Source organism: Felis catus, chromosome C1, assembly GCF_018350175.1.
Source record: "Felis catus isolate Fca126 chromosome C1, F.catus_Fca126_mat1.0, whole genome shotgun sequence".
NCBI lineage: Eukaryota > Metazoa > Chordata > Mammalia > Carnivora > Felidae > Felis > Felis catus.
In genome coordinates, this window is record NC_058375.1 from 92,197,111 (window position 1) to 92,215,377 (window position 18,267).

The 18,267-nt window shown below is 41.1% G+C and overlaps 1 long non-coding RNA gene across 7 annotated transcripts in view; it reads right to left on the minus strand.

The window, feature by feature from the left end:
* The window catches only part of LOC102901393, a 161,891-nt gene extending 144,377 nt beyond the window's left edge, over positions 1 to 17,514 (minus strand). The window contains exons 1-2 of one of the 7 annotated variants that reach the window (XR_006582810.1): positions 16,981 to 17,514; positions 9,720 to 9,886 (exon numbers count right to left, since the gene is read on the minus strand). This is a non-coding gene — a long non-coding RNA (uncharacterized LOC102901393). The remainder of the gene's footprint in view (positions 1 to 9,719; positions 9,887 to 16,980) is intronic. The other 6 variants (XR_006582807.1, XR_006582806.1, XR_006582819.1 and 3 more) reach the window with 6 other exon arrangements.
* Positions 17,515 to 18,267: the final 753 nt, after the last annotated feature.

Sequence of the window (18,267 nt, forward strand, 5' to 3'; positions counted from 1 at the left end):
AAATACAGAGAACAAACTGAGCGTTCCTGGATGGGTGAAACAGGCAAGGAGCATTAAGGAAGACACTTGGGATGAACACTGGGTGTTATACATAGGGGGTGAATCACCGGAATGTACTCCTGAAAACATTATTGCACTATATGCTAACTAACTCAGATGTAAATTAAAAATAAATTAAATCAATCAATCAATCAATCAATCAATCTTAGAATGAGCACTGGAATTAAAAAAAAGAAAAGAAAAGAAAAGAAAAGAAAAGAAAAGAAAAGAAAAGAAAAGAAAAGAAAAGAAAAGAAAAGAAAAAGAAACCACTGCATCTTGGAGCTCCATGGGATGAGGACAGGCAACCACACTTCCCCCTCCCCTTCCCCTCTTCTCTTCCTTTATAGAAGTCCACCTACTAGGGCCTTGACTCCCTTACACTTCTTGATTGTGCCCCCTCCAGGCAGCCACTGGAGAAGTCCGAGCGTCCACATATCCCATCTAACCAAGGTGCAGGGATGATGGACTCTCCTTGTCAGTCAGTGCTACAAGGGGCTCCTCAGGCTATGGGATCAGTGGCTATGGCTTTATGACCATGAGAACAAAGTGAGCCATTTCCAGGGTCCCTCTGGCCAGGCAACAGGGCAGGTGGCCAGCATCCTGGCTGCTCCTGGCAGACCTGGGATGCACAGAAACTGGCTTTGCTACAAATCCACACTTTCCATTTCACACGAAAATAATTTCTGGGTCATTAGAGACCTAAATACTTTTTAAAGAACAATAAACTATAAAAGTACTAGAAGAAAATTTAAAAAGCATGCCTTTATTCTTTGGGGGTTAAGAAAGGCTTCCTTAAATAAGTCACAAAAAAGCAAAATAGTAAGAAAAAGCCTTATCAATATAATCATACTAAGAATTAAGCTTTGTATAAACAACAGTTCTTGACTGGGGACAATTTTGCTTCCCAAGGGACATTTCGCAATACCTGGTGACATTTTTGCCTGCCAAAACTGGGGAGGGGAGGTTGGATATGACAGACATCTAAGATAATGAGGCCAGGGTCACTGCCAAGAATCCTACAGTGCACAGGACAACCCCCACAACAAAGAATTATCTAGCCCGATATGTTAATAGTGCAGAGGTTGAGAAAGCCAACCATAAATAAGGTTAACAGACAATTTAAAGACTGAGAAAAGCAGTTTGCCATTCATATCTCTAATAAAATATTAGGGTCTAATATGGAGAAAGAATTACAAAGCAGTAAAAAAAAAAATTCAACAAAATAAAATGAAATCAGGGCATCTGGGTGGCTCAGTTGGTTAAGTGTCTGACTCCAGTTCAGGTCATCAATCTCCTGGTTTGTGTGTTCGAGCCCCACGTCAGACTCTGCTGCAGCTCAGAGCCTAGAGCCTGCTTCAGATTCTGTGTCTCTATCTCTCTCTCTCTCTCTCTCTGCCCCTCCCCTGTTCGTGCTCTGTCTCTCCCAAAAATAAATAAACATTAAAACAAATTTTTTAATTTAAAAATAAAGGAAAAAATGAGATCATTTCTCATCCTTTCAATTGCTAAAATGTTTTCAATAATATCAAGTGATCATGAGAATATCAGAAAAGAAGACTCTCATATACTGCTGGCAATCATGTAAATAAGTACAACTACCCAGTACAGTAAGTTATTCAACAGAATTTTCTAAACTTTGGTATGTTCATATCCAACTAGTTGAAAAGCAGTAAAAGTGAGGTTTGCCCCTTTTAGTTCTATTCCTTACAACACCAGGTGTCAGCTCCTCCATGCATTTCCTCCCTTCCTGATGATGGGATTTAGAGCTACCATTGACCTATCTTCAATCATGCAGAGAAGCGTAGCACACAAGGAAGGTCTGTGATTGGCCATGTGGACAAAGCCACCTTTCTACATGAACTCTTCACTTTGGGACTATTATGTGAGAGAACATAAACGTTGACTTTCTTTGATCAACTATCTTTGGGGGCCCCTTTGCTGAACTAGCTTGCTTTTATCCTAATTAATACACTGCAAGGGTGTACTATGTGTGTAAAAAAGCACAGGGAAAGATCTGGAAGACTACACACAAAACTCAGTAGTGTCTTTTTGGCTACGGGATGGGTTTGGGAATCAGCAGTCAAAGAACTCTTTCTGTGATGTTTTCCTTTTAAACAAGAGAAGGTATTCACACACCGTGCATTTTAAAAACTGCATTTTTAGGGGCATTCAGGTGACTCAGTCAGTTAAGCATCCAACTCTTGATTTCAGCTCAGGTCATGATCTCACTGTCATGGGATTGAGCCCACATGGGGTTCTGCGCTAAGCATGGAGCCTGCTTTGGATTCTCTCTCTCCTTCTTTTTCTGCTCCTCCCCAGCACTCTCATGTGCTCTCCCTCTTTCTCTCTCAAAATAAATAAATAAACTTAGAAAAACTGCATTTTTAAAACAATTGACTGATATTACGTTGCCAAAGCACATTCAACACATGGTAACAGCGATTAGTAAGAGGCAGATGCAAGATAAAAGCATATGCTTTGCTCTCAGGAGACCCAGGTCTGCACCCATGTTCTGTTTGCTGCTGGACCTTGGTCAAGTTGCTTCATCTCTGAAGCTAAGACCTTTCATGCAGAGAATAAAGACAATAATACCTCCCTCACATGACTGTTGTGAGGAATAAAGGAAATAGTGTATGTAAAATTCTTAGGTGCCTGGTATTCGGAAAACACTCAACAAATGAAACATTTGCTATTATTAATATTAGGACATGTGTGAAAAGTGAAAAAAAGTTCTCTATTCTTCTAGAAACATATTTTTGAAAATAAAAATAAAAGGGTTATATGGCTGGTAAAGAAGGAAAGAATAAAATAAAATTTAGTTCCATTTAACGTGCATACAGTGAGCACCTATTATGTGCTAAAATGTCAGGACAGGGGCAGTACAGGCAAGCAGGAGGCATGTAGAAATAGACGAAACAGGGAACCACCAGTGTTGCTGGAATCTAGGCATGAAGGTAGTAAGAGTGAGAGGTGAGACTCTGGGGGTATCAGAGGCCAAAAAAGGAAGAGCCTTGAATGCCATGTTGAAGAATCTAGCAGCACTATGGAGAGGGCATGGCTGGGAAGCAGGAGAGGCTCTTGCCAGAGTTACATCAGTGAGAATAGTAAGCACAAAGGGGACCCAGAAGAAAGACTATCTAGGTGGCAAAAACCCTCTTGGACATGAGGGAGGAGAAAAGAGAGGAGCTCAGGATGGCTGTCAGGTTTCTAGCAGGTTGTGTCTCTGAAATACAGAGTTCAGGCTGCAGGAGAGAGCTTGTTCAGTGGGTCTATTCAGAAAGCCACCCAGTTCCTGTGCTGCCAGGTCTGAGGGTGTGAATGCTTGAGTGGCACTCCCAAGTCCTATGGAGGGGTGCTTACAGGCAGGATTAGGAATACATCAGAAGAGGGAAAAGACAGCTGTTGGCCTCTGCCCTCCATAGACTCCTAGAGTCTCCTAAGCTTATATACACCACAGCATGGCCCACCTCCACGCCTCAGTTCAGCCCCATCTTTCCCGGGCGTTTCTATTTGCATTTAAACCTTACAGGCTGTGACGGCTATAGAGACAAAAGATGGAAATGTGTTATCCTGTATTAGAGTCCCTGGTATCTGTGTGCTTCATCTTTCATATTTTCAATTAAATCATGAGGAAATAATTATGCAAACCAGAATTTCACCATCCATAGGGAAATGGTTAGTTTATTATCCTTGAGAGGTTTATGCCAGGGCATCTAAATCTTTAGATAAGGGGCTAATTTAATTTTGGTCCCCCTTCTGCTAAGATTTCATACTCCAGGGTAATATATCCAAAGAGAGAGAGAGAGAGAGAGAGAGAGAGAGAGAGAACACGTGAGGTCTCTGGGTCAAGAAAATTAGCATGATTATTAATAAATAGAAACGTAGCCGTTTTACCTCATAAGTCTACAGAGTTCTTTCTCACATCTCCTCTTAAACAATACACGTTTATTCTTAAAGTTAGTATAAAGCAAACACTCCAAAAACAAAACATCTAAGTTATACTCGAGGCCAACTATTTTAGGAAAAGATATGTTTATATTACCAAATTTATAACACCTTGAATCATAGAGTTTTCAGGCTGAAAGAGACCACTGCACAGGAACTTAACTCGTTTGAGAGGTGAAATGAAGACTTCAAGCAGAGCAATAGCTTGGCAAGTCTCACTCAGCAGGTCAGTAGCAGAGCCGGGGCGGGAAGCCAGGTTCCCTATTCTCAATCCAGCATTCTATCCTCTACACCATACTAGTTCCACGACTGACATCTAGTCATTTGTCTCAAAGATAAATTTTAAATTACAGTTTAGATTCTTGTACTTCCCACTTTATACAGAAATTGGTTTTTTGTGTGTGTGTATCAGCCTTTCCAATAGATGGTGAACTGTGAGAACAAAAAGGACCTATTATTTATTTATTTTTAATTTTTAATTTTTTTTAATTAAAAAAATTTTTTGTAAGTTTATTCATTTTTGAGAGAGAGAGAGATAGAGCATGAGCAAGGGAGGGGCAGAGAGAGAGGGAGACATAGAATCCAAAACTGGCTCCAGGCTCTGAGCTGTCAGCACAGGGCCCGACTCGGGGCTTGAACTCACGAATCATAAGATCATGACCCGAGCTGAAGTTGGGACGCTTAACCAAATGAGCCACCCAGGCACCCCAGTACCTCTTATTTATTTTTTATATATGCCTAATGCCTGGCAAAGTCTCTGGCATGTTGTTAGCACACATCAACAAAAATTGCTGAGATAATTACTCTGTTCTCAGTGGGACCGTGAATGCTTGGTGCTGGTGCTTCCCATCAATATCTAGTATGTTCCAGGCTGATTTTATGTATTTACAGTTGTCCACATCTCACAACTTCTTCTTTGTTCTATTTATGTACTTTAAGTGGAAAAAGCAAAACCTGACCTCTTTTCTGATCCCTCAGGCTCCTCTTCTTTATTAAGTTGAAATCAAAAATATTAAAACCACAAAAAGACTTTTGGCTCACACCCCTCCTCCTGTAGATAGCAATGAGGACAGTTGTTCTTTCACTGGATTTGATTAATTCTTTCATAATGGAATCAAAATTAACTTCACAGAAATGGTACATACAGCCAGAGGTAATTCAATGCCTAATGAATGAAATATTACATAACCAAACAGCTTAAGTGGCTATTCTTGATTCAAAAGGCACGGCCTCTGTATTTTACAACGTTTAATTTCCTTTCATTCTTTCTAATTTTGTCATTGTGTAGTAATTACTACTCTTTGAAAACCATGCCTTCCGCTGATTCCATTCCTGCCCTTGTAAATGAACCACGCCCACCCACGCTAGACTTCATTGGGGTTGATTTGAAGAGTCCCAGCACAAAAAAGCAGGTCACTGCTCTGTCTCCAGGAAACTCCCAGGCCCCCTCCTCCTTGCCCATACCACTGTCTCTCCCACTCAGTTTCCAGGTTCCTCCACACCCTGACATTTGGGGTTTGTACGTGGCCCCTAACGTGGACTGATGATTCAGTTTGGACTTCCCTCCAGAATGGAATTTCTCAGATCTGCCTTCTTGCTCCCCTCTGTGACAGCCAGCAAGCAGTGCTCTTCTGCCTCTGGCCATAGCAAGCTCCCAAGAGCCCTCACCTGACAGGGAGGGAGACTGGCAGGCTTCAACGCTGCTTGCGTTCCTATTTCTACCCATCATCCTCATGCATCTTAAATTCTGTCCCTCATCATCTTCCTTCTGTCATCAACATTTTTTCCCCACTTCCTAGTTACTCACTTTCATTCATTAAAGACTAGGTAACTAGGTCACCAGAAACTGCCCTCACCCCACACTGTTTCTCTGTCTCAAAATCTCAGTCTGGCCCAACTGCTCTCCTCCCAGGTGATCTGCGATCATTCCCCCAACCTGTGCTCTTCAGATCTTTTAGGACCCATGGACCATCAACCCACACCCTCCTCAATGCAACAGTCTCCCCTCCGTTATGCTACTTTGATTCCAAGGTCCTAATGTGCAAAACTCCCTCTCTGGGACTCCCACCTTCCCTTCCTGTCTGTGCTTTCACACCCCTGCCTGTTGAACCCGAGTCCAATCAAGCTATCTGATGTTAAACACTGCTGGAAAAAATCCGGTGCACTACGGCAGAATTTTCTCTCCTGTCATACGCTTCTCTTCCTCTCCTTCCTCTGGCAACCTCCATGGAGTGAAAGCCAAGGGTCCACTCTCAGTCCTCACCTTACCTAACATGGCCTCTCCGCGTTCCGGCTGTCCTCCTACCTCGCCACTGCTCCTTCTCATCACCCCACCTGCTCCCTCCTCATCCCTCTGACCTCCTACAGGGTGTGCCAGGCCCTGGTCTTCAGCCCTTAATTCCTCTCCCTTGTCTACACTTACTGCTTAGGTAACCATCAGATCTCCAGGCCTTAAATACCATCTCGATGCTGAAGACTCCCAGAGGTGTGCGTCTAGCCTGGATTCCAGAACTGCCTTCTTGGATTTTTGCCTAGGCTACCTCTTGGGCATCTCAAATTTCATATGTTCCAAACCCAGTTCTCCCCCCACCCCTGCCAATCAGCCCCGCCTTTTGGGGGGATTCGTGCAGTCTGCCCATGTCAATAAAAGGCAGCTTCATCATTCTATCTCTCTTGGGTCAAAAACTTGACTCAACAATTTCTGTCAAACTTCTACCGTATCTGTCAGCAAATCCTGTTGACTCCCTTCCAGTCTCCTCTCTGTAGGAGGGCACTGGAGAGCCTGTCTTTTTTCTTTTTTTAATGTTTATTTATTTTTGAGAGACAGAACACAAGCAGGGGAGGAAGCAGAGAGAGAAGGAGAGACACAGAGCCTGAAAGCAGGCTCCAAGCTGTCAGCACAGACCCCTACGTGGGGCTAGAACTCACAAGCCCTGAGATCTTGACCTGAGCCGAAGTCGGACATTAAGCTCACCCAGACGCCCCGAGCCTGTCTTCTTTATATCCTTTTATCTCAACCATTCACAATGTCATTTATACGCAGTGGTCAGGAGGCAACCAGTTTGCAATGGTTCTCAGCCTTGGCTACACACTGGAATCATCTGGGGTGGCAGCACCTTTAAAAAATTCTGCTGTCCCTGTCTCAACCCTCCACCTGAGATTCTTATTTAAATAGTCTGGGGTGTGGCCTGGGATTTTTAAAAGCCACACCAGACCCCCACCCAGGTGGTTCTAATGTGCTGGTAAACTTTCTAGCCACTGTGTCAGGGCTTAACAAAAAGAGACCTGGTGAAAATCATTAGTATTTATCAGTGCTTATCAAGTAGATTTTAGAATCAGCATTGTACACTAAAAAAAAAAAAAAAATCCCAGGGCGCCTGGGTGGCTCAGTCAGTTGAGCATCCAACTTCGGCTCGGGTCATGATCTCACAGTTCGTGGGTTCGAGCCCCGCATCAGGCTCTGTGCTGACCGCTTGCTCAGAGCCTGGAGCCTGCTTCAGATTCTGTGTCTCCTACTCTCTCTGCCCCTCCCCCGTTCACGCTTTGTCTCACTCTGTTTCTCAAAAATAAATGTAAAAAAAAAACAAAATTAAAAAAAAATCCCCCAAATCTAAATAAACAATAAGAATTAAAACTGGGAAGCTATAGCATTTCCTATTCTCTTGAACAAGCCTTATAATCCCAATCTTTCCTTTTATATTCTTTTCTTTCTCATTTTTATAACAATCTTTTTTATTCATTTTAAAATAGGGATCACTGGGTGAGAAAATCTTACCCTGGCTAAAAAACTGACCAGAATATCACCAGATCTTAGCTCTGGATCCTCTGTGTTTTCTCTTCAGGCACAGACATTTTTCTTTGAATTTGGAGGGAAATGAGCTGAAAAGCTCATCTCAGTTTTAGGCAGGGTTGAAGGAGTTTAACAATTTAATGAGGTCAGTTTCATCACCTTGATTTTCCTCTTCAATTTTCATTCACTTTTCCTGCAAAGGCCTGCAGGCTGCGGCTTCTCACTGGTAAACTGTCTGCAGTTTTTTTATTACTAAGTTAACAAACAAGGGGAAAGAGATAATTGGGAAGTAAAGAAGGATCACTAAAAAACACCAGAGGACTGGTGGGTGGGAGGGAGGAGAAAGGAAGAGGAAAAGGAGGCCAGGGCCTGGCGCCTCTTCTCAGTTCCTATGAAGGGGGTGTGGGGAGCAGGTAAACATCTGGTAGACCCTGTAAGAGGGGAGGGGCCCACATCACATCAGAATCTAACAGTTCTCTTCCCCATCCTAATTTCTACTTTTCTCTGATCGAAATTTGTAAATATTTCCACCTGTTTACTAGAATTAATGACTACTCCAGATTAACCCAAAAATTCAGGTTGAGTTGCCTTATCTTCTTATTAAGTTCTTCCTCTGATGCTTATACACCAGAGAAAATATATCTCAATGTGAAATCTAAACTGTATTTCTTTCAAAACATGTCAACCAGAGTACTATACAAATCAATGAAAACAACTTCTTGTAAAAAAAAAATCCCTTACAGGTGTGCTGTTTCTAAGGGGTACATGCACCCCAATGTTTATAGCAGCATTATTTACAATAGCCAAAGTATGGAAAAAGCCACTGACAGGTGAATGGATAAAGAAGATGTGGTTTATATACATAATGGAATATTACTTGGCAATCAAAAAGAATGAAATCTTGGGGCACCTGGGTGGTTCAGTCGGTTGAGCGTCCAACTTCAGCTCAGGTCATGATCTCACACCTTGTGAGTTCGAACCCAGAGTTGGGCTCTGTGCTGACAGCTCGGAGCCTGGAGCCTACTTCGGATTCTGTGTCTCCCTCTCTCTCTCTGCCCCTAACCCACTCATATTCTGTCTCTGTCTCTCTCAAAAATAAATAAACATTAAAAAAAATTTTTTTAAAGAATGAAATCTTGCCATTTGCAATTACATGGATGGAACTAGAGGGTATTATGTTAAGCAAAATTAGTCAGAGAAAGATAAATATCATATGACTTCACTCATATGTGGAATTTAAGATACAAAACAGACGAAGATAAGGGAAAGGAAGCAAAAATAAAATAAAAACAGGGAGGGGGACAAAACAAGAGACTCAAATAGAAAGAATCACTGAGGGTTGCTGGAGGGGTTGCGGGTGGGGGGATGGGTTAAATGGTAAGGGGCATTAGGGAGGACACTTGTTGGGATGAGCACTGGGTGTTATACATAGGGGATGAATCACTGGAATTTGCTCCTGAAATCATTACAGCACTATATGCTAGCTAACTTGGTGTAAATTAATTTTTAAAATTAAAAAAAATCCCTAAAAGAGAATAGAGCAAATTCAATTTTATGGTGCATTTTGCTTGTTTGTTTTATTTTATTTTTACAGTTATTTTACCGCACTTGCACTTCATGCTGGAATTATGAGTACACCTCTCAAATTATTTTAAGTGAATGAAAAAATATTCATCACACTGTGAAAACAAATGTCTCAAAATATCTTCTATGGTCACAATGCTCATATCTGAACATTTAGCTATAACCCTGTATAGGACCAGTAATACTTGTGTGTGGTGTTTTTTTTTTCAATCATTTGTAATTTTACTTGTAAAACATAAAATTTTTTTCTATTTTTGAAAAACTGTCTAAAAAAATTAGAACAAGCCTTTCTCTCCAGTGCTACATATAAAGGATCTTTGTCACCTTCTGTCCTGGAATGCTAACAGACCGACCTTACCTTCACTTCTCTAACCAAGGTAATGATGGCTTGTGCTGGAAATCTAAATCTGGCCAGAAGCAGCCCAGTGATTTTCCAGATGGAAGCAAAGGGAGAAAGCAGCCCAAAGAGGCTCTGTGTCCCTCTCCGGGCACCTGCTGTCGGCAGAACTGGGAGACGTCTGCCACCTAGTGGAAGACAGAGGCCAAGGCTGGTTATTTGCAATAGTTTTGTGCCAGGGCCTCAAGGCCATCAAGAACAGCTTCTATACACGGACACCTGGGCCACAGCTTCCCCTTGGGACATGATGTACTATCAAGACACCACCCACTACCAACTACAAACAATATTCAAACCCAAGACACAAACCATACCTTCCTATAAACGAAAGTACACAATAACACCTCTTCATATACAAAGTGCCTCTTCATAAAGTAGTACCACGTAAAGTACTATTCAACTTAACAAATCCCATTTCTACTTAACAAATCTCATTTCCAGTGGTTACCAATGTATTTTGTGTGTCTTTTCCTACACGGTGAAAACACAGGTGGGAAGTATACCTATCCCCCATTATAATGATTAAAGTTGTACTTATGAATTTTCTGTACAGAGAATATTTTTCAGCTGTTCATACCTGTGCAATAATTTATCCCAGTTTATGGCTGCAACTCAAAAATGATTGACATGTGCAAGTTAAGCTAAGGGATTGGGAGGTGTACCCCAAGTCAGGCCATGAAGATATGTTAGCGCTCTCTTCTTTTGATTCCATTTGTCACAGTATTCTAGTTTGCTCTATGTTCCAAATGATTATTTTAAATTGAAACTAAAATAGCATATGTACAGGTATCTATTTGAGTGCATCAGTCCCCTGTTCTACCCACTCCTACTCTAGTCCTGTTCCCTAGAAGTAATTACTTATAGGTCTGTTAGATGCTTCTTTTGCTATGTTCCTCCATAATCTCTAAATAAAATGTGTTTGCTGCTCATCTGGATCTATTGGTGGTGGACTGCTCTGGTTTGGATTCTTTTGGAAGCAGACCATGAGGTTAAGGATTCCTTGGCAGGATGGGGAAGTGAGATGACACGGGAAAGGAAGCCAGGAAAGGGAATGGCATCAAACCAGCTGCTACTGCGAGCACCTAGAGCCAGACCCCAGTGCAGAAATAGGAGCCAGTGAAAAATAGAGCCTGGGATTGCCAGTTTAGGGCTGCTTTTGACACATGGGCAGCTGAGTGAGCTTCAGCTGCAGGAGAAACTCCAAAGCAAAGACATGCAGAAGCTTGCCTCGTTGGACACAGAGCTGCTGTATGCAGCCATGGTCAGGGTCAGGTATCTGGGCAAGGCACTGTTGGCACTCACTTAAGGCCATCTCACCTAGAAGAGCAAGCCACTAACACACACAGCCATCTCCCCTTCCCATCTTCCCGATTCATCATTTTAAGTCCTTCCTTGGAAACCTCCATCACTTTCAGGATATGCTAACAGCTTCCTTTGGGGTTCCATCCACAATAGCCAGCATCTTATCCTCTAAGATGAAGACTTTAGGGCCCCCATACTTCCCTTCAGCTGTTCCTCCTCTTTCCTACAGCTCTGCTTCTGATTATATTTGATTTCTCATTTACCTTATTCTATAGCTATGTTTTAAGTCCCAGATGCTCAGCCTATAGTTTGATTCTAAAAAACACACTGATGTGATTCCATAGTATTTTTCACTGCAGAGCTAATGTTCATTATCATTACATTTGTTTTTTAATTTTTTTAACGTTTATTTATTTTTGAGACAGAGAAAGACAGAACATGAACGGGGGAGGGTCAGAGAGAGGGAGACACAGAATCTGAAACAGGCTACAGGCTCCGAGCTGTCAGCACAGAGCCCGACGCGGGGCTCGAACCCACGGACCGCGAGATCATGACCGGAGCTGAAGTCGGCCGCTTAACCGACTGAGCCACCCAGGCGCCCCTCATTACATTTCTTTTGTATCTGAGCTTTTAAATGTTTCCTGAAGTTTCTAACCACCTTTTGGTGTTCTTGCCCTTTTTGCCTTTATTTGACATTTTCCCCTACCCTCTTGTGCCAATCAGGGATTGGTATTCTTTTGAGCCCCTCTTTCTCTGTAGAGTTTCTATGTATGCCTTCCATCTTACTGCTCCATTGTGGAGTCCTTCTCTGTACCCATTGTTATCCTGAGACCTTCTGACACTGCTTTCCCAGGTTGAGGCCACTGTTGCCTGTATCCTATTCCCTCTTTTTTCTTGATATATTTACTCCCTCATTTTGCTTGACTATATCCTAAAAAAAAACCGTGTGGGAAGTAAATTTCCTTTCACTTTGGACGTGTATTTTTCTTATCTTTAGCTTAGCAAATTAATGCTTTTAACTCTAAATTAAAAATCACTTTTCTACTTTCTAAAGATACAGTTGCAAAATCTGATATAATTTTGATTCTTATTCCTTTGCAGACGTTCTGTGTTTCCCCTTCTACCTCAGAAGCTTTTAAGATCTTTTCTTTTCATCCTTGGGTGTTCTGAATTTTGCAACTGTGGTATAGATATGTGTGTCTTTTGTCATTTACTGTGCCAGGCAGTGGGGGAAAGTGGAGACAGGGGAAAAATATCCTCCCTTCTCCCTTCCTCTGCCCTCCAACCTACTGCCACTGGCCAGCTCCAGCTGGGGGCAGCAGACCCAGGAGCCTGGAAAACAAGTTTGGAGGAGTTTGGCCCCATGATCCAGAGCACGGCAGGGGGAAGACAAGGAATGGATCTGGGAGCAGACACATCCAGGACTAGACAGTTAAGAGGACAGAATGTCACACAGAATATAACCTAATATTGCTTTTTACAGTTTTAAAGATTATAAAAGTAAAATATATGTAAAAACATATTTCTGTTGACACTTTTAAAGATTATAAAAGTAAAAGAATTTAAAAAGTAAAGCACGGGGGCGCCTGGGTGGCGCAGTCGGTTAAGCGTCCGACTTCAGCCAGGTCACGATCTCGCGCTCCGTGAGTTGGAACCCCGCGTCAGGCTCTGGGCTGATGGCTCGGAGCCTGGAGCCTGTTTCCGATTCTGTGTCTCCCTCTCTCTCTGCCCCTCCCCCCGTTCATGCTCTGTCTCTCTCTGTCCCAAAAATAATAAAATACAAATGTAAAAAAAAAATAAAATAAAATAAAAAAATAAAAAAATAAAAAGTAAAGCACGTAGGGGCACCTGGGTGCCTCAGTCAGTTAAGCGGCCAGCTCTTGATTTCAGCTCAGATCATGATCTCACTGCTGGGGAGCTGGAGCCACGCCTGGGGATCTGTGCTGACAGCGCAGAGCCTGCTTGGGATTTCTCTCTCCCTCTCTCTCTGCCCCTCCCCAGTTTGCCTCTTTCTCTCTCTCTCTCAAAAGATAAATAAACATTAAAAAAAATTTTTTTAAGTAAAACATGTAGAAATTTGAATATGTAAGTTTACAATTAAAAGTGAAAGTTCGGGGCGCCTGGGTGGCTCAGTTGGTTGAGCATCCGACTTTGGCTCAGGTCATGATCTCATGGCTCCTGGGTTTGAGCTCCTCATCGGGCTCTGTACTGACAGCTGGGAGCCTGGAGCCTGCTTCAGATTCTGTGTCTCCTTCTCTCTCTGCCCCTCCCCCGCTCGCACTCTGTGTCTCTCTCTCAAAAATAAATACACATTAAAAAAAAAAAGTTTAAAATAATAAATAAATAAATAAATAAATAAATAAATAAATAAATAAATAAATAAAAGTGAAAGTTCTGGGGCGCCTGGGTGGCTCAGTCAGTTAAGCATCTGACTTCAACACAGGTCACAGCTTGCGAGTTTGATCTCCAGGTCAGGCTCTGTGCTGACAGCTCAGAGCCAGAAGCCTGCTTGGGATTCTGTGTCTCCTTCTCTCTCTCCCCTTCCCCTGCTCACACACTGTCTCTCTCTCTCTCAAATATAAACATTAAATAAATAAATAAATAAATAAATAAGAAAGTTCTTATGCACATGCCACACAGCTCTGAGTTTTTCACTAGAGATTCTTATCTATGCATGTACAAACTTTAGAAATACATGTATATACACCATCTGTGCATAATATGTTCTCATTGTTTCTTTCACATCCCCTTTGCCCAATTTTGTTAGGCTGGTTAAATTCTCATTTTCTGTTCTTTTCTCTGGGGAGATTAGAAATTATACAGCTATTTCCAGTCTTGTGGATTTGATTCTTAAATATTTCAGTGAAATATTCTATATGAAAAAAATGTATATATAAAATACGATGACTGTGTCTCCATTACTCAGCCTAAGATACCACAGTATTATTGACTATCCAGAATGCCCTCTAAATCATAATCCCCTCCTACTCAGCAGTACTCACTAATCTGAATCTTGCTTTTCTTAAAACTGTACTTTATTTTCATTTTATTTTTTAGTTTATTTATTTATTTTGTGAGAGAGAGTCGGGGAGGGGCAGAGAAAGGGAGGGACAGAATCCCAAGCATGGACCCAGTGCAGGACTCAATCCCATGAACTGTGAGATCACGACCTAAGCTGAAATCAAGAGTCTGACATTCAACCAATTGAGCCATCAGGTACCACTTAAAACTGTATTTTAAAGAATTTCAAAGACTATCTTGGTAACTGATTGTGGTGGGAGTTTTTTTAACTTTATATAAAAGGTGACATATCAGAAACCTTCTGCAACTTGCAGTTTTCAAAGTTATGGGTTTTTGTTAGCTTTGTACATAATGCTATGAAACTACAAAACACTACCGTGAGAAATTTTAAAAATTAATATATGGAAAGGTATACATTCTTCATGTGTCAAAAAATGTCATTTTTGGGGCACCTGGGTGGCGCAGTCGGTTAAGCGTCCGACTTCAGCCAGGTCACGATCTCGCGGTCCGTGAGTTCGAGCCCTGCGTCAGGCTCTGGGCTGATGGCTCAGAGCCTGGAGCCTGTTTCCGATTCTGTGTCTTCCTCTCTCTCTCTGCCCCTCCCCCGTTCATGCTCTGTCTCTCTCTGTCCCAAAAGTAAAAATAAAACGTTGAAAAAAAAAAAAAGTCATTTTCCCCCAAATTAATCCATAGATTCAATGTAATACCAAATCAGATTTCCCACAGGCTTTATTGTAGACACTGACAAACTAATTCCAAAATTCATATAGAAATGCAAAAACCTAAAGTAGCCAAAACAACCTTGAAAAAGAAGAAAAAAAAAAAAGAAGTTGGATGATTTATAGTACTTGATTTCAAGACTTACAAAGCCACAGTGATAAAGACAGTGTCTCAATGACTTAAAATACACAAACAGATCAACAGAACAGAGTCCAACAATAAAAGCATATATCTATGGACAAATAATTTTCAACAAAGGTACAACGGCTATTCAGTAAAGAAAAAATAGTTCTTTCAACAAATGAGCCAAGAACAATTGAATAAATGTACGCAAAAACATGAGCTTCAATTCATACCTTGTACCATATAGAAAAATTAACTTGAAACATATCATAGACCTATATGTAAGGTCTTTACACAGCTTCTCAAAGAAAATACAGTAGAAAATTCTTGTGACCTTCGTTTAAGCAAAGGTTTCTTAGGTATAATACTATAATTCACAAAGAAAAACTTAATTAAATTTCATCAAAATTTAAAACTGAGCAAATTGATACACTGAACTGGATTAAAATTAAAAACTGTTCGTCAAAGACACAGCTATGAAAATGAAAAGACAAGCACAGACTAGGAGAAAATACTTGCAACCTTATATATCTTATAAAGGACTTTTACACAGGATATATTAAAAAAAAAAAAACCTCTCACTATTCAATAATAAGCAAACAATTTCCCCCAAATGGTCAAAAGACCTGAAAAACTACTTCAGAAAAGTGAAATTTTTTTTTTTAAGTTTTGACTTAGGTATACACCCATAAACACAGTGGCAAAAAACTAATGGCAAAAAAAAAAAAGCACATATGAAAATCATCATTAGTCATTAGGGAAATATAAATTAAAAGCACAAGGAGATGGCACTTCTCATATTAGAATGGTTCAAATGTTAAAAGACAGGCCACAAGGCAAGAATGTAGAGTAAATAGGACTCTCAGTGATGGGAATATAAAATAATAAATATATGACCACTTTGGGAACTAGTCTGGCAATTTATTAAAAAGTTAAATGTATAGTACCATATGACCCAGCCATGCCACTCCTAGGTATTTACCCAAAAGAAATAAAAACATATGTCCACATAAAGCTTGTACATGAATGTTCATAGCAGCTTTATTTGTAATAGCTGGAAAAAATAGCTGGAAAAAATTCTAACATTCATCAATAGTTCAGTGTCCATAAACAAACTGTAGAGTAGCCCTACAACAGAACACTACTCAGCAAGAGAAAGGAATGGACTGTTGGTACTTGAAGAAACACAGAAGAAACAGAGTCAAAGAAGCCAGACATTTCGTCAAATTTATAAAATCCAAGTTAATCTATAGTGATAGCAAGAAAGATCAGTGGTTTCCTGGTGGAGTAGGAAACTCTGAAGGCTGATGGTATGTTCATCATCTTGATTGTGCTTATAGGGATTTGTTTAAACTCATCATATTATACACTTTAAATACGTGCAGTTTATTGTATTTCAATTACACGCCAATTAGGGCTGTGTAAAAAATACTACTTACGAAGACTCAACTGTGTCTAAGATCTGCTTAAGAAGTTACAATGGCTAGAGGCACCTGAATGGCTAAGTCTGTTAAGCACCTAATTCTTGATTTTGACTCCTCTGGTCACGATCTCACAGTTTGTGAGTTGGAGCCCTGCGGTGGGCTCTGTGCTCCTGCTCGGGATTCTTTCTGCCCCTCCCTCACTTGCGCATGTGTGTTTGCGCTCGCGTGCACACGCTCTCAAAATAAGCTTTTTAAAAAAATTACAATGTCTAAAGGTGATCCCTATCAATATTAGCTCACTTTTGTTCTTCCAAGCAATTATATTAAATTTATAATGTCCTCGTTAATCTGCATTATAGTAGTTCTCCCTTATCCCAAGGAGGATATGTTGCAAGACCTCCAGTGAATGCCGGGATAGTACGGAACCCTATATATACTGTTTTGGGTTTGTTTTTTTTTTTTCCCTATCTATACATAGGAACATGTGATAAAGTTTAACTTATAAATTAGGCACAGTAAGAGATTAACGACAATAGCTAATAATAAAATAGGATAATTATAATAACATACACTAACAACAGTTGTGTGAACATGGTCTCTCTTATCACAGGAACTCATTGTACTGTACTCACCCTTCCTGTGATGATGTGAGAGGATAAAATGCCTGCGCGACGAGATGGAGTGAATGACGCAGTTATTGAGACTTCAGCGAGTTAGACTACTATCGACCTTACGATTCGTCAGAAAAAAAGATCAGCTGCTTCCGGACCACCGCTGCCGGCGCAGCTGAAACTGCTGAGAGCGAAACCACAGATAGGTAAGGGGAGACTCACTTTGCGTATCTTCTACATGTTATTGGCGTGATTTACATAATTACTGGCTCACTTTGGAAGTACTGGAGGTTCAATAAAAATACCGATCTTTCCTCTAAACGGAAATATGTGGTGCAGTGGGTGACGCTGAACGGTGAAGGAAGCCTGGACAGGGCATCCTAACACTAGCTTGGCAATTACGTATATGCATTCAGTTTACCCAACCACAGCTGTCAGCGTCCCTATGAGGGCTGCAGTCCACAAGGATGCCGAGACATCCCCATCTTCCAATTAGATGCTCCATTCTATTGCCTGGGGAAAAAAAGACACCTCTCAGAAGAAGCATATAGCATTTTGATTAAAATTTATGTGCCTGGAGAGGCGCCTAGGTGGCTCGGTTAAGCATCCAACTCTGGCTCAGGTCATGATCTCATGGTTGGTATGTTCCAGTCATGCATCAGGCTCTGTGCTGACAGCTCAGAGCCTGGAACCTGCTTCAGATTCTGTGTCTCCCTCTCTCTCTCTCTGCCCTTCCCGCAAACTCACTCTCTCTCTCTCTCTCTCTCTCTCTCTCTCTCTCTCTCTCTCTCTCTCTCTCTCTCTCAAAACTAAATAAACATTAAATTTTAAAAAAAAAAAATTATCTGCATCAGGAGTATAAACTTTAGACCCAACAGACTGAGACAAACTTGGCCCTACCTCAATTTGTATGTCATCATAAGCTGGATCAACTCAAATGTAGCAGTCTTATCTGTGACTATGTGAAAAACTAATGCGATATAGACTATGGTGTTGAAAAGTAAATTAAAAATTGGGTTTTAACAGTTCATACTTTTTAAATGGTGGTCACTAGGCTGCTATGGGGAAAGTTCTCATGACCAGCACCTTCAAAGCCTTATGGTTGTGGGCCAGGTGTTATTATTTTACTGGTCCAGTGCTATTGCTACAACAGGCAAAAAATAGCCTTCCTATTTCACTTTGCACTGGATGACAGAATCTACAGAGTTTTGTAACTCCTCTGTTCACAGTCAGTAAAACAAAGGGTAGACTATGGCAAGAAACCCTTGGAAAATACTACCTTTGGGATGAGGCTTTTGGCCATTTATC